The sequence below is a fragment of the Fukomys damarensis genome, unplaced genomic scaffold (assembly GCF_012274545.1).
Source record: "Fukomys damarensis isolate Sample0158 unplaced genomic scaffold, DMR_v1.0_HiC HiC_scaffold_2, whole genome shotgun sequence".
NCBI classification, from domain to species: Eukaryota; Metazoa; Chordata; class Mammalia; order Rodentia; family Bathyergidae; genus Fukomys; species Fukomys damarensis.
Window position 1 is genome coordinate 57,708,545 of NW_022900914.1, and position 16,375 is coordinate 57,724,919.

The following is a 16,375-nucleotide window of genomic DNA, read 5'->3' on the forward strand; positions in this document are numbered from 1 at the left end:
AAAAAAAAAAATGGGGGGTTACAAATAATAAACTCTGGAGAAATCTATAGATAATCAAAAAAGAATATGATGGCACTGAAAATTTGTGAAAAGCAGGAATAACCAGGAGAGTAACTGACAGGAAAGAACAGCAGAGGCAAAGCGACCATTTTTCTGGCTTTTGCCTGATCCTAAGTCCCTACCAATGCTACACTGTCTGGACCCTAGATACAAACAGGTGATGATACTGATTGAAGGAGAGTTTCAGATGACACCACACATCCTGGAAATGTAAAGGGGAATTTCAAATAGGAGCAGTTATGACAAGAGAAGCTCCAAATGCTTCACTATATTGACTACAGGAACCATTGGCTTATCTCTGAAGTCCACATTCTGTGGAGCATAAAGCATGAGTAAGTGGCCTGAGTACAGGTTGCAGCACTTCTCAGGGCAAATGACACAGAGTTTGGAATTTCAGAGTAGCTAAGTTAAATATGTACAATGATAATAATAATAATAATAATGATAATATGTTTTGAACCTTTACAGCAAAATGTAGAATAATGTATAATTCACCCATGTTTGAGATGCACTTCAAAACTATCAGACTTTCAAAGACATAGGCAAATTTAACTAGTCTTTAAAAGAGAACAGTAGAATGTTTCTTTTAGAAAGGAAGGTATTAGACTTAGCAAATGTATCTAGTTAAAGCAATTATTATTTTTCTGTTCAACAATAAAAAGCTTCATGTGCTTATTTATGGGGCTTTGTGGGGGGGTGATTGGATCACTGAAACTTGATGTTTACCAGCCAAATAGTCCACTGATGAGTTTATAATTTAATGTGATGGAAGGAGGTAGCCACTGGAAGCATGGCCTGGAAGAGTATATCTCCCTCTCTCCTGACTTGATCTTTCTGCTTCTACTGCAATATCAACAACTGTTTCTCTTCTGCTTTTCCCCCTGGGCTATGCAGTTCGGTCTTGGAGCCACTCATCTCTGGACTAAAATCTCTACAAAACATGAGCCAAGGTAAACTTTTTCTCCTCACAGTTGTGAGTGTCCATTATTGTATCTCAGTGACAAGAAAAGTAGTTAAGACATCTATGTTACAAAACTTAAATCCTAACTGGTTATTCTAAACCAATAGACTCAACTGTGGTAAGTGATCAGTCAAACAAAATGAATTTTTACAAACACACTCCTTCTTTTATTCTAATGGCATTTCCCACAATTAGAGTGGGTTTTAATCCCTTAGGTTGCCGGCTTACCTGCCAATTATCTTTGAAAGTATGCTACTGGCATTTCAAGAAGTGTGTTTACTAATTAACTAGATGCTTCTTAATCCAATTGAACTGATATCAAGATTAAAGTTCACAACATCTTACTCTGTGTAAACGCATTCTATGACTTCTATACGGTGTTCAAACTGCCTAATAATGGACAGCAAAACAAAGCACCAACAGGGTTAAGAGACAACTCATAAAATTGGAAAAAATGTATAGCTGTTGTGGAGACAAGGACTAATATCTAAAATATATAAAGAACCCCCAAAATTACAAAAAAACCTGCTAAACTTAAACACCTAATTCAAAATTGGTCATCTGAAATCGATACACACTTCTCAAAAGGTGTTCAGCACCACTGTTCATTTGATAAATGCAAATTAAAATAATACTGATATTCCACTTCATTCCAGAAAGAATGATTATCATCAAGAAATCAACCAATAACAAATACTGGTGAGGCTGTCAGGAAAAAGAAAGTTCTCCACTGTTGGTGGAAGTGTGACATTGATAAATTGAACTGATATCAAGATTAAAGTTCACAACATCTTACTCTGTGTAAACGCATTCTATGACTTCTATACAGTGTTCAAACTGCCTAATAATGGACAGCAAAACAAAGCACCAACAGGGTTAAGAGACAACTCATAAAATTGGAAAAAATGTATAGCTATTGTGGAGACAAGGACTAATATCTAAAATATATAAAGAACGCCCAAAATTACAAAAAAAAACCTGCTAAACTTAAACACCTAATTCAAAATTGGTCATCTGAAATCGATACACACTTCTCAAAAGGTGTTCAGCACCACTGTTCATTTGATAAATGCAAATTAAAATAATACTGATATTCCACTTCATTCCAGAAAGAATGATTATCATCAAGAAATCAACCAATAACAAATACTGGTGAGGCTGTCAGGAAAAAGAAAGTTCTCCACTGTTGGTGGGAGTGTGACATTGATACAACCTACATGGAAACCAGTATGCAGATTCCTTAAAAAACTAAAACTAGAGATTCAATCTGACCCAGCTATTCCCCTTCCTGGTATCTTCTCAAAAGCGTTAAAAGCACCCTACCATAGTGATATATTCATACCCATGTTTATAGCAACATTATAGAGAGCTGAGTGAAGTAGAAATATTATAGACAGTCACATAGGGCTAGGCCTTTGAGGGAGTCAGTGCAAAAGATGAGAACACATCAAAACTGTGCCTAGAGGCACATCTGAAGAAGATTAAAGTCATAAAGGTCAGATTTACATACTTCTCTGAGGGATAAATGGAAGTTTGGGATTATTGGTACCACACTTTTTAGATTTTCCATATAAATGAACCATTATCTCATTAGGGCTGAGCCATTCTCTCCCACCCACTAAGACTATGAAGACTAAGACTACTAAAACTAAAAATAAAGACAAGACAGACTTATTGATTATTGACCAAGGTTAATGATGTCATTCATATGCCCTTGCTACTATTGAATCAATAGTATCTGAGCAGCTGTACTTGTAATCCTATTGGTTGAATATAGTTTGAACAACATTGCAGGATTTTATTCTGTAAAACTATCTCAGAAAAGTGGACTCTGGCAACCCACATGTGTGGCCCCTTCTGTCTCTCAGGAGCTGTCTCTCTCAATACATTTTCCTACTGTGAACCTCTATTCCATATGCTTCATTCATCAATTTGGGGGAACACCAACTGCAGAAGTATGTTAAGATTTACATTTTTCCCCTATATCAGCAGCACAACTTGTAACAGCTGAAGTTCCGAAATAGCCCAGATGCCCATCGATAGATGAATGGATAAAGAAAATGTGGTTTCATTATACAATGAAGTACTGCTCTGCATAAAGAAGGAGAAGCTTGAGAAGGGTGTAGGAAAATGGATGCATCTTGGAACTACACTATTAAGTGAAATAAATTGGACACACGTGTAAATATTGCATTGTTTTGCACATATGAGAAACCAAAAACATAAATAAGGATCAAAACGGATGATAGTAGGAAGTAGGAAGAAAATGTTCGAATAGGAAAGGGAGCAAAGGAAGAAGGAGGGGAAGGGAAGGAAGGGAAAAGGATTAAGAAGAACAGAAGGAAAAATGGGAAAAAAGCCTTTGTAAATAAGGGAAGACGACTCGAAGGGAAGGGAGAGCAATGGAGAAAAAAGAAGAGTTAAGGTATATTAGGTACAGGTACAAATTCCCTATGATGGATGTGATCACTATGGATATTTAAAATGTACTAATAAAATTTACTTTAAAATGCTTCATGAAGCATTTCTCAAAAATTTCTCACAGGTACGTAATATACTACTGTACTGATTTAATCCGAAAAACATAGAATGCATATGCTTCCTTATATCTATTGCTGTCCCAACAGGACTTCAGAAAAATCACTAAATTACAGCTGAAAACGCTAGAATGTACGGAATAACATGGAGAAGTACATAAGGAAGCCCTAATTCAAGAAGAGAGATAGGAAAAGCAACCAACCAAATAAACAAAAAAGAGACACTAGAAGAATTTTAAATCTTGCAATCATGGATACAGCCAGCATAAAAGACATCCAAATTCTTAGCCAGTTTAAGATAGAGTCTCATATCTGAGGCCTATTTAACTCATTTTTATTCCTGATACAATATTTCCAGCTTTCGACAAAAAATGACAAAGCACGAAACAAGGCCAGAATGTGTGGAGATAAAGAGTCCATCAGAAACAGATAAAAATAGCACACGCATAGAGTTTGGGACTTTCAACCACGGTGTCTAAACAACTATGAACAATATGTTAAGAGCTCCATTAGCAAAGGTATAAAATATACAAAACTGTGCAATGTCAGAAGCGATAAAGAAACTATGAGAAAAATTTCAAAATGCAAAACTATTAAAAAGCATTCATACTATTCAACAATTATAAACAACCCAATTTAAATTTGTAACATAATGTATTTAAAAACTATGTACTTCACAGAGATACAAAAATAGAAAATAGTAATATAAGAAAATGACAGAAAGTTCGACATGACTTGCCGTTAAAGAAATGCAAATTAAAATAACAACGATCTGTCTCTATAAATACAAAATCAAAAACATTAACAATACCAATTGCTAGCAAGGATACAGAGAAAAAAACACTTCATTCATTACTGATAGGAATGCATTGAAAAAAATTTAATGGTATTTTAAAGGAGAGTTAAAATCTTAATTGTTTAAAATCTAAAAATAATCTTAATTATATTACCTATCATTCACACTCCAAAGGTATTTAGGAATTATATCCATACCAAATGTTTCATGTAAGTAAATAATTTTATAACAGATTCATTCATTGTCAAAAACTATGGATGAAATGTAGTGCATGAATATAATGCAATATTACTGAGTAATAATGTTAATAAAATTTTATCCAACAATGGGATAAATTTGCAGTGCATATCACTAAGTGAAACAAATTGTCTGAAAATGCTATAAAACATGGTTGGACTTATATAAAAAAAACTTAAAAACAAGGAAAAGGAGGAGGAAGAAAGTCAATGTTTCTAGCAAATAAAAAGCAATTGAGGGCCAGGGATTTAGCTCAGTGGTTCTGCCACCTACCTCGCAATCACAAGGTCCTAAGTTTGGTCCCTGGAAAAACAACAACAACAAAAAGCAAATGAACCCAGAATATATAGAAATTATAACAAAATAATATAACTGTATGACAAATGTACACCAACCTTACCATATGGCATAAAAATATAAATATTTCCTAAATAATTTTGAAAAAGTACAGAAGTGTAAAATAAGACTAAAGATAAAAGAAACTGTACTTTAATACTGTACTCCAGTAGGAAAAAAAAATTTCCTCTGTAGCATTAATTATTCTGAAACTAACATATAAGTATAATGAAATTGAGTAAGTAACTCAATGGGTGACAGAGAGTTAGATTTCTCATTCATAGGAGAGAGAGATTACAGATAGCTTGGAAAAGACTAAAATAAGCCATAAAATACAGGTCTAGAGTTGGAGATACAGTTACATATTGGTGTATATAGAAACAATTAGTTTAGTTAGATTATAAGTAGGCAGCCAATAAAGGACAGGCCTTAAGATAGAGTTGTCTAATTACAGAGAAAATAACACATGTATTGACAGTTAATTCAAGCCATACAGCTACTTAAGCTTAAAAATGTAAAAGTAAACACACAAGAAAGGACAAGAATTAAGAGAAAAATCCTAAGTCTCAGGAAAAAAAGCAGAATTCTTCAACATATTCTTCAATAGAATATGCTCTGAATTAACATCTTCTTAAATCTAGGCCGGACTTGGATATTTAAAGTATAGAGTAACCTGTGTCCTTTCAACTCAGTTTCCTTTGAACTCAGCCAGGAGAATAATTTTATTTAAATACTACAAAGTCTAAATTTCAATTGGTTATTCTAATTTAAGGGTCCACTTGTTATAGGTGATCACTAGAGAAGAAAATAAATCTCCACTCCCTTCTTATGCATATAAAATCAACACAAAGAAAGCACACCTAAACCCTACTCTCCAGCATTCTTCCCAGCCAGGGACCTTTCTCTCTTCTTAAGCTTTCAATAAACATTTCCTCTTTATCTCCTTTTGGACCACAATTTTATTATTCAGTTTTGTGAGATAACATGTCTAGTTTGAACAAGAATAGTTATTTCATTACTGTACAGATATATTCCCAGGGTTTGTTTAATGAAAAAGCCTGGAAACATACACATCTCAGTAACAGAAAAAATAAAATATAGAACTTGGTTTTAATTTCATTCACTATACAAAAAGAACAAGAGCCTTAGAGTTGTGATATGACATAATAGAATATACAAGATAAGCATGGAGTTTCTTGCAGGATCAAAAGGTTAGCAAACACTCCAAATCTAAAAAATGATGGCAATATAAAAGTCACAGAAAATTCATGTAAAAAAATCCCAAGAGGGAAAACACATTAAAATAAGAAAAACAATGTAACAAATAAATTATTATAGTGTTAATTATAAAATTAATTACAGTATGAATTACAAAATGTCCATTCTTCCATAATGATTTAGATAAATGACTAAATAAGTAAATGGGGGATAAGAGGCATATATCCTATACAACAAATAATAATAATGCAAATATTTTCTATAAAGGCAATAGAATACAATTCATATCCCTTGAGTGTATTATCAACATTGAGACTTCTTTGCAAAGAGGACTTTACAGGGAAATAATATGAACCTGAGAGCAGCTATTTGGGTCAGTATCAACTGTGATGAGTCACATTAATCACATGTACCTTTTACATGGCGTAATGAGACTTGTTCTTCTTTTATAGATACTATTATAAGAAACACATCGGCAAATCCAAATCAAAAGTGGATCAGGACTCTTCCAAACTTCCAAGGCAATCATAGAAAATGGAAGTCTGAGAAACTATTCTAGTGTAGAGGAGCCTAAGGAAATACTTTAGTTACCTCTACTCTAGTAAACATAGATGGAACCCTGAAAACAATTAGGGCAATTTAAATTTAGTATGGACTTTAATTAATAACATATAAATATACCTTAATTGTGACAATAATAATGTATCAAAGTGTTAACACGAGAACTGGGTTAACTGTACATGTAAAGCCTCAGGACTATTTGTGCAACTTTTCTGTAAATATAAATTTAGATTTTAAAAAGTAAAAACAAACTATTCAAAAATATTCCAAGATATTTCATTATCAGATTTCCATTATTATATTTAATTGCTAATTTTGTTCTTTTTGGAAAAGTTGATTATCTTCACTATCTCTTTCCCCCAAATTTTCCCCTGTGAACACATAAAAGCACTAAATACTTCCAGGGATTTAGCTCAGTGGTTTCTCTGCCTGCCTTGCAAGCGCAAGCTCCTGAGTTCAAACCTTGGTACAAAAAAAAAAAAAAAAACACTACTAAATATTATGGAGTACATGTTCTTCTCACTGATATTGGACTTGGCCATGTAGGAAATAAATTATATATATTTATATAGTAAGATTTACCTTTATTATTTTCAGTGCTACCTGGAAAATGTCATTGAACAGATAGAAAAAAACCCGACTGTATAGCTCTTTCCTTGACTAGTTAAGACAGAGCTTCTATCAGCCACTTGTTTGACTTCCTGGCCCATAGTGTTGTTCAGGAGGTTTAAAATCAAGACAAATAAAGAATGAGAAAGGGAGTCAATGATTCACATGCCAAAAGCACTAACTGCACTTCTTTATTTTTTTCTAAGTGCCATAGAGACAGATATGTATTCAAATAAGTCACCAGGAGCAATGAACTCTGCTTAGGAATGACACCCATTTAGAAATAACTGTGACACCACAATTCTACCCTCAGAGCCAATTTCCAGTTGCATTGCTGTTGGTGAACACAAAATTCCTTCCTTTCATTTGGGAAATTAAAAAAAAATCCCTAGTTTTATATCATACAAATACTATTTGTGACTGTATTACATTTCTAGTGATAGGCCCAGTTTTTAAAGTTTCAACAAATTTAATGGTAGCATTATTTAAGGATGACAAATCTAACTTGCAAGAAATAAATCTGTTTATTTTAGCTTTAGGAACCAACACAGTCAACCATGCATTCATTCTAAACAGTTATGGCTCAGTGATACAGGGAAATAATTGGAACTATTGAATTGATGTGGCTATACTCAAGTCATTTGCATTGAATCTAGCACTACAAATTCTATGCATAGCAGGGCAGAAGTTCAGGGAGAGTTAGCCAGGTACTGACACAATTTGAGACATAATTGAGTTCTAGAAAACTAAAGCCAACATGAATTTCTTGCTATCTATTGAAGTCAGTTAAGTCTCTTCAGGCATTATTTTGAAACCATGAATAGAGCCTCTCAGCACTTCTGTCACTGTCAGCCATCAGGATGGGTTCCAAATTGGTATCAGTCACCTCTTTGGGGGGCCAAGATCTTAACCCAACCTTTCCAGGAAATATCTCTGATCCCCACCCTTACTGAAAATCCCTGTATGCTTACTATGTGACTTGCTCCCCCATTTGACCCTCATTTGATCAATATTAGCTGGGTGATGGTAGTTGTAGTCTTATTGGTTGGTTATAGTTTTACAGCACCTCATGTTCACCTTGTAGTTTTCCACTGGGTCTTATAGTTCTATCCCATTGTGTATCCACTTCACCACTTGGCTTTGCTGGATAAATCATCTTTGAAAAGTGAGATGGTCTGGCAACCCACTTTCCAATCCCCCTTCTGTCACTTAGACAGAAGCTTTCTTTCCCTGACTAAATTTTGCCTACTCAAAATAAATAAATAAATAAAACTGACAGGAAATAAAAATCAACCAGAATCTCAAAAGTGATCATGTTTAGATACAGACTTAGAAAAGGAAATAGACACAGACCAAGATGTACATGGCAAAAATGGGAAGGAAATAAATCAGTTATGTCTTTAACTACATAAACACAAGAGGGTAGAAACTGAACAATTTATATTAGAAGACAAAGAATTTGCACACAATATGGAGGCCACAAGCAATGTGAGAACTTTGAATGTTAATGGATATATTTTATATTAGGTGCATTGTCTTTAGGTGGATCATGATTGCTGGCACACAGTGAGAAAGAAATATACCATAATTTTTGAGATTGAAAAGCAACTCCAAAGTACCAAATTGTACCTCAGCAGAAATCAATTTGGTCAATGTTAACTTATGAGGATGCAGCTTTAGTTTATCCATAAGTTTCTAACTTTGTTCACTATTGACATTTTGGTCCAGATAATTCTTTTCAATAAAGGGCAAACATGTGAGTTACAGGAAGCATACCTGCAGAGGACTGTAATATTGGTAATGCCCAGACTATAAAGAGTTAACCCCACAATTGGCTTTTTTATAGAAGTGAGTCTGGCCCCTACATGTTAAGGGAAGAACAGTTTGCACCCAAATTCTGTTCCTACAACTAAAACCTTCAGACTAGAAGGACAATGTTGTAATTAAAATCATATTTTTTGGCTGTTCTCTTCCTAATTCAAGAATGCTTTGTTTTGTCCTTTCTGAGCCTTGTTTACACTAATTTCCATAGAAACCACACACCATTTTTATCCTAAATGATTACCAATAAACGCACCTGGGATTGTCCAGTGCCTTTGTCATTTGCACGAGCAATGATCATCCTGGCACCCAGTTTCTCTCCTAGTTCTGTCTTCTAATGTATATTTTTTTCTCAGGCCTGAGCCAAATACTGGTCAGGTGTGTACTAGAACTTGACTACAGGAGTCTCTGGCATTTACCAGCATCCTCGCCATCTATGTATTATATACAAGTAGGAATCACTCCCTTGATGGTTTCTATAATCAATCTTTAGACCATAGCAAATAAACCCCTTGGGACTCTCAAGTTGAGAACTTTCGATCTAAACTACTTTAAGAAGGGAGAATCCATGCATCTTCCCATTTGTTAATGGCCCCAAAATGAATTGTCTGTGATATTTGGAAATAAATTATCCTTTGAGTAAATGAACAAATATGACTTACATATTAATCATGGAGAAATAGGGGCTACAGGTATTGTCAATCCTGTTGAACTTGTGGAAAAAACATTTGTGCTATAACAGAACATCTGAAGTGGAGAAGGACAAAAAGTGCTTCATCAGTTCTTGGATCACATAAGCCCTGGATATGGAGATTCCTAAGATATCCGTGGGCCTATTTGAGACACAGAAATTAGCAGCAAGATTCTACTGTGTGAGAAAAGAATGCCAGTGATATCAATAGCCTTTGGACTAAACAAGCAAGTTTTCACAATCTGTGGTCCACTTTACTTCTTTCCACTTGAAAACTAGCAAAAGGGTCAAGGATGTCTTTTAAATTTAGCAATAAGGATAAGTAAACATGTGATATTAGGACATGCATTAGGAATTAAAGACAATATGAGAAATAACCATAAAACACAGATTGAAAACTTTGCCTCAGCAGCATTATTCTAGATGAGATTAAATGATTTGCTACATTTCAATGAATATGTACAAGTCTGTGTTTTTAGAAAAATTGGTGAAGTAAATGTTTTTTCTATTGACAAAAAAGAATGAGTAACCGCCACTGTAATCTGTTGATGTCTTCCTTTGATAAATGTAAACAAAACATCTGCTTACTAAATGCTTTGTAATTTTGCAGCAATCAATATCAATTTAGCACTGCTGTGTTTTGCTGGATTCTTATGTAGAAAAAGGTACTGAATTTACTTAACATAATTAAGAATATACTTATCAGTCATATATGCATGATAAAAAATTTGTACCAAAATAAGAATGTAAGCTTTTCATTACCATCCAAAATTTCTCAGACAAAAGGAAGAAACTTTTATTTTGACTCACAATTTCAAAAGTTTCAATATATGGTCAGTTGAGTTGTGGCAGGACAGTATATTACGTCCGGCACACATGACTGAGTCCTGTTCATCTCATGATGTCCAGGAAGCAAAGAGAGGGGGCAGGGAAAGTCTGGGGTCCCAAGTTCTTACTATAGGGCACACCCATAGAGACCTAACTTCTATCCACTAGACCCTACTGCCTAGCAGTTCCACCACCCCTACTGATACCAAGGCTGAGAACCAAACTTTCAACACACTGATCTTTGGAAGGCATTGAATCATAAAAATGAAGATTATTTTAAATAGGAAAAGAAAGAAAAAAAGGGAGTAAAGGAAAGGAGGAAGGAAGAAGATTCATTTTACATGGATAAAATAATAAATGGGAGTGACTTTCCTTTTGTAGGATAAAGACCAATCATTAATTACCATGCTTGTGTAGGCTATCTAATTCATTTACAAGTTTATTTGGTGGGTGCCTATTATCCAGCCTTTATGCATATTTTAGCTAATTTTTCACATATGCAGTTATCTCTACACTGCTGGAAGTGGGCCAGAAGACACCATCCTGTGTGGTGAATTCCCGAAGCAATGCTGTCAAACCCTGGATGTCGATAACTGACCAAACTGCAGTGGTTTATACAGAAAGTGGATAAAAAAGACTCTTTGGTACAATCTATGCTTTAGAGTTACCAGCAAGATCAAGTTGAAGCTAGGATTCACTTCAAATGGTGTCTCGTATATCTCCTTCCTCATCACAGTCTTGCCTTACTTTGTGCCTATACTTCACAAAAATCTCCTCAATCTCATTTATATGAATTGCTGTATTCAGTTTTACTTCTAGTTTGAGAACAACTGTGTATCTTAAGTCCATGTCATTATAAAATCAATTGAACTTGATTTTATATCAAGTTCAGCATTATCTGGTTCTTGAATGCTACTATTCTTTTGCAATCCTATGGTTTAATAGACAGCTCTCACATTTAAAACAAAAGTCTTTCCAGCTAAATCCAGTGAAAAAGGAATATGTAGCCACAATCAAAACAAATTAATATTTCACTTTTTAGTATTTGGGGTTTTGGTCTGATATAGCTTTAAGATTTCCCTTAGTTACAGAAAGAAGTTAGTAATGGGAGGTGATTTGCAGAAGGTCTTCACATATTAAACCACATTCTCTTTCACCATTAAAATTTCTTAATCGTCATAGTAAATGTTAGAACAGCCCACCAATATAGAATCAATTTTTCTTATGAAATATTTATTGTAACTAAAAATTTTAATTTTCACTTAAAAACTAAGCAACCCCTCTCCATGAATTGAAGAAAGTTTTACATATCATATTTTGCATATCAAATTTGTGATAGTAAAAAACAATGGCCATTTAAAGTTGTTCTCTAACTGCTGTGTTGAAAGAAATAAAAAAAATATTGCTTCAAATTATTTTTGTAGTTGCCTTTCTTTTATAAATATTTCTAATAAGATGAAAGCATCATAACTGCTATCAAAGGGAGAATTCCTTCTTATCATTTTATAAATTACATAGGCATTTCTGATATGCCCACATCTGGTCAGTACTTCAGATATAACAACATGAAATATAGCTTCATCATTATCTTTCTTCAGATGTATTTATCCCAGTAGTGGGTTTGTTGGCTTCATAATATGTTTAGATTTGAATGTTGCTTTTGTACTTAAGGGCGCTGTAACCAGATCTCTTTTTTTAGCTGGTAAAAATTTATAAGGTATATCCATGGATATAATGAGACTATTTTTCAAACTTTGATATACAAAGTAAGAACTACTTTTGACATGGAAACAGTTTTATTTGACATATACATTATTTTATGCTTAATCATACTAAAATAATAAATATCTTTTACTTTCTATGAAATATGGCAATTACTATAGTAGTTTTATACAGGTGAGGGATTCATGAACAAGATCTTTACACCTGCATTTTTCATCTCTACTTTTTCCTTTCACTTCTGAAAAAAGGACAAAAGGATGATGAAAGAAAGAGGGGATGAAAGCAGAGAGGAGAGAGATTCTTTTATTCTTTCCAAAAGCTAAGACTCACAGAAACTTTTTTGCTGTTCACACTGCGCATGTGCTAATTTCCTCCATGAACAAAGTGCTTGCATATATATAAAAAACTAATTTGGCCTGCCATTTTTATGGGCCTAGTGCTGAAATTCAATGAGAGTATTAGAATGTTCAATATGTTGTTTAAAAATATGAATTAAGCATCTATAGAGAGAATCATTTTTAAATTATTTTAGATGTTCACTTCAAGTGTCATGTTTTAGATTTCCTGTTTTATCTAGATCTCTTTACATTGAGTAAAATATCACAGTGTATCTTCATTCGTTAGGCCTTAATGTATTTTTAGTTTTATTATTCTCTGAAATTTTGGCTTTAAAAATGCAGTTTTGATGTGAAGCAAGAGGAAGCAATATTGGAGCATAAGAACCAGTAAGACAATATAGCCCATAACCTGTTGAGCACCCCTTTTGAATAAGTAAACTCTAAACCTTCTGAAATAGAGCTGAAAGGAATCCAGCCCCGATTCCTGTATTCCATAATGACCACACCAAGAAACTATGAAGGAAACACTGCACCTAAAGACAGAGCACAGACCTTACTTAATCCTGTTTTTCATCCATTTTGTGTCAAAGCATATATGTTAGGTTCTTAATATGTACTGTTTTATTTATTCATCAAATCAGTGACACAAATAAGTGTTTTTGTTCACATCAAAACAGAGAAAATAAACTGTTTGTAATGAACAAGGAACTGTGTAGATCATTTTATCTTCTTTTTTTAAAGTACATCAACAAAAAAGAAAACTAAGTGAAATAAATAGGACACACCTGTGTAAATACCAAATAGTGTCTTTGGTGTGAAAAACTAAAAGTGTAAATAAGGATCAGAATGTATAATTGATATTGTGAAATAGGAAGAAAAGGTCTAAAGGAGTAGGGGAAGTGGAAAGGATACGGGAAAGGAAAGAAGGGAAAATAAAAATACAAGAAAAGGGAAAAACAGAAACAAAGTCTTTGTAAATAGATAAGGGTGGAGGAGGTGAAGGGAGGGCAGGGGAATGGGTAATAAGTAAGAACCAAGACAACATCGTGTAAAGGCACACGTTCACAATGATGAATGCCACTGTGCTGTGTACCTAAAATGTACCAATAAGTAATGAAAATGAAAGAAAACTAATCTTTACAGACTCCATGATCATGCACATGGTGGGAAGACCAAAGAGAATGCAGAATAGTACTCTGAGGATAAAATAAGGGATTCATTACCGAACACATCTCTGGACAAGGTGCAAAATAAGCAAGCCTGTGAGTCTGTTAATCCACATATGATATGAATTTAGAATTTCATCCCACATTCAAGACATAAATATTGAAATATGTGTAGGAAGAGGTCAGTGTGAGATAAAAAAGCAATCCAACAGAGCATTAGAAGGATGGTTGTTCTTTCTATACTAAAAGAAAAAAGCGCTTAATTTTTCATTGCTGGTCAGGTAATAAAGGTGAAGCAATAATGCTGCAGAGTCAAGAAGTCCTCTTATGGACTATTACAGAAACATCAAAGGAAAAAGCAGCATGGTTTATCCCAGGCCTTCGTAGCTCTCTGTGGATCACTCTGCCTGATCTCCTGAATGCATTTTCTATAAATTAAGTGTAATAATGTACTTTTCTCTAACATTAATCTAAACAATTTTTTGGGAATGACACCACAATCTCAAGCTAACAAGCAAGCAGAGTTAAACTCTGGATTTATTTCTGTGTGAGTTACCTCCCTTTTGTGTTGATCTTCAGTCACCAAAATACTTTTCTTATCACAGCCCTCAATTATTTCCCATTTTACGTTTCTCCTCCCAATCACTGAAAACACAGGCTAATTACCGCATTCTGGCCAAATACATGATTCCCTTCCTAACCTGTCTTCTTGGCCATGCTTATTGATATCTTATAATTTTTATGCTGTGATCTGTAGGACTTTTCTTTCTTCCTTTTCTTTTTGGCACCAGGGATCAAACAGGACCTTGAGCTGCAAGGCACGTGGGGAGCAATTGAGCTAAATCCCCGGCCCCAAACTTTAATTTCTTTAGCCATTCATTTTGCTTCAAATTTTACTATGAAGTAGAGAGTAGAATACACTACATTAAAAACTGCTAACACCATTCCCTACACAAAACAGGACAGACCAGGATGATGTAACTCAACAAAATATTGCAACCCCAATAATGGAGTAGAAAACAGGGTTTTTTACCCAAAAGACTAAGAGTGATATCTAACCCAACAGATCACCCTACGGCTTGTGTAACCCTGTTATCTAAATTCAAGGTGTGAAACCCTATGACATGTGCAGCCCCAATATCTATTCAAACAGCCTCAATATGTGTGAAGTGATAAAACCCGAACCAGTGCCACAGACCCCCAGTTAGAATGGTATAAAAGAGAGAGCGCAAATGACCAGCTCGTCCGACTCTGTGACTGATCCAGCTAGATGGCCACCTGCCAGAGGAGATCTCAGATGAGACCTCGGTCGAGATATAGATGCCTGCCCGGAGTGGACCCCCAGATAGAGGAGGAGGCAACCAGATCGAACACCGCAATCACCAGGAAAGGAGAAACAGTCGCGCTCCTCGGACTTGTGCAGGTACAGGGAGTGGAACCGGCGGGTATGAATTAATATGTTTGATGTGTGACTATATAATATATATAAAAAGCTAGTTGGCAACTACTACTGTCTGACCTCCAGTTAGTGCACACTCCTGCTCGCGACATATAACACATAAGAAAATATTCCAAATTCTCTAGCTCTTAGTAAAATATAGTCTGATTATGACAACTAGATACAATTATCAGGGATCAGGGCTGGGAAATTCCATTTCAAAAAATGTGAGAGAGATAGATACAGAGATGGATATGAAGGTAGGAATAGAGATACAGATGAGTGAAATAGTGACAAATGAGGACAACCATAGAGAAAAAGAATGGAAAGAGAGATCTTGAGGGACAGGAGGAATCATCAACTAAATTTTTGTAGTAGAAACTCAACCAATTTTGTTGCAAAGACATCTGCATTCTGGCTCAAGCAAATAAATTTAAACTATGTGAAGAGATTTGAACCCTGACTGATACTCACAATATATTGTCAATTGTATCGGATACATGCTGAAATATATATGGAAGAAATTAAAATACTCATAAGGATATATAACTCCCACATAAATTAATTTAGCAGAGGAAAGGTGCCTGTGAGTCTAGATCAATGGTCTTTAGCATTACTGAACATTAAAATCCCCTGTAGGGCTTGTTCAAATACTAATTGACAGACCTCTTCCTAGGATTTAGAATTAAGCAGGACTAGGATGGAGTCCAGAGATTTGTGCTTCTCACATCTTCTAGGGCGATGCTGGTGATGCTTTACAGGGACTACAATTTGAGAATCTCTTGACAGATTAAATAACATTGTCCATAATGCGATAATTGTTGCACCTGGAAGGGAGATGGAGGAGGCAGCGTATATCTTGATATCTACATTTATATAAATTGGAAATTTATTGAAAGTTTTAAAAAATATCTCAAAAGTACTCACTGTGTGAGGATTCAGCATACTATTTAATTAAGAAAGAGAAAGAGCCTAGTGATTAGGAAAAGATGCAAGGACTTGGAAACAACCTGCTGTTCTATTTCTTGACCCAGAAAATATTTACGTGGGTGTGCT